Raw genomic sequence first — 1188 nt, forward strand, 5'->3', positions numbered from 1 at the left:
TGAGTTTCCCCAGGTCATGCCCCACGTTGGGCGCCAAAATATGTCTTGGTTTGAAAACAAACCAGTGGGAGATCACAAGTCAAGATTGAAATTAAAAATAAGTGAAATAATACAAGGAAAAGCACTGACAAAGTCAGATACAACCTAACACCCTGTTAGGGTGGTAGTAGCAGTTCAACTGAAGTAGTCCAGTTGAAGCGGTGATCTTGTGAAGGTCTAGTCTCTAGCTGAAGATCCAGTAGTAGCTCTGGTCCTCTGGGAACCCAGTAGACAGGGCTAGCTCAGGCAGTTCCAAGGCCAGGTTATATCCATGTGGGAACACCTGGCTCCTCCCTCCTCGGCAGAGCATCTCACAATGGGATGAGATAAGTCCATGAGTCACACGGTGGGTCCCTGATGGCCCATTGCCTGTCATGCGGGGTGGGTCATTAGCAAGTGATAATAGCTAACGGATGGCCCATTGCCTGTCATCCGGAGTGGGTGATAGCAGCTAATGGCCCACAGCTGGTGGTAATAGAATACTTAACTACATCGATATTGCAACCTAGGACAACGTGTTAACATTTTAAAATTTTTCTTTGCTTTTAGGATCTCCTAATTCTCTTGCACCATAAATTATCCAGTCACTATGATTGTATGTAGCCTTCACTTCTTCCACACCCCTGCCTTTTAATAACCATCTCTTTTGCTTTTCGTCTCTTTCCTAATATTTTTATCATTGTCCCCCTGACCATTTGTTCCCTATTACACTTGGGCAACAAGAAGCTAACCTTACTTAAAAAACAGTATGCTTAGATTAACTGCTGAACAGCTACAATGACTAAACAGGATTTAAAAACATTTTCCAAGTACAAGGTCATTCAAAGTTTAGCTGAAAAGACTCAGTTATTACAGGGTCTAAGTTCACAGCTTGACACAACACAAAACAAAAGACTGCAATTCCCTACAACTTTAGAACCTTAAAAAAGAGATTTGTGTACTTACTATTTGTGTAGACACAACATGTTACCACAATAAACACACAAATAACACTGTTCCATAGCAAGATATGTATTTTAAGGACATCGTATTTCTGTACATGGTTTAATCATCATCATTTGTTTTCCTGCCATTTCATAAGCTTATTCTCCATAATAAAGTTTCTAGTTATTAAACCAAACAGCATTCATGATAATTCTTAGAATATTT

The sequence above is a fragment of the Lichenostomus cassidix genome, chromosome Z (genome assembly GCF_008360975.1).
Source record: "Lichenostomus cassidix isolate B80296 chromosome Z, HeHo_3.0, whole genome shotgun sequence".
Classification (NCBI taxonomy): Eukaryota; Metazoa; Chordata; class Aves; order Passeriformes; family Meliphagidae; genus Lichenostomus; species Lichenostomus cassidix.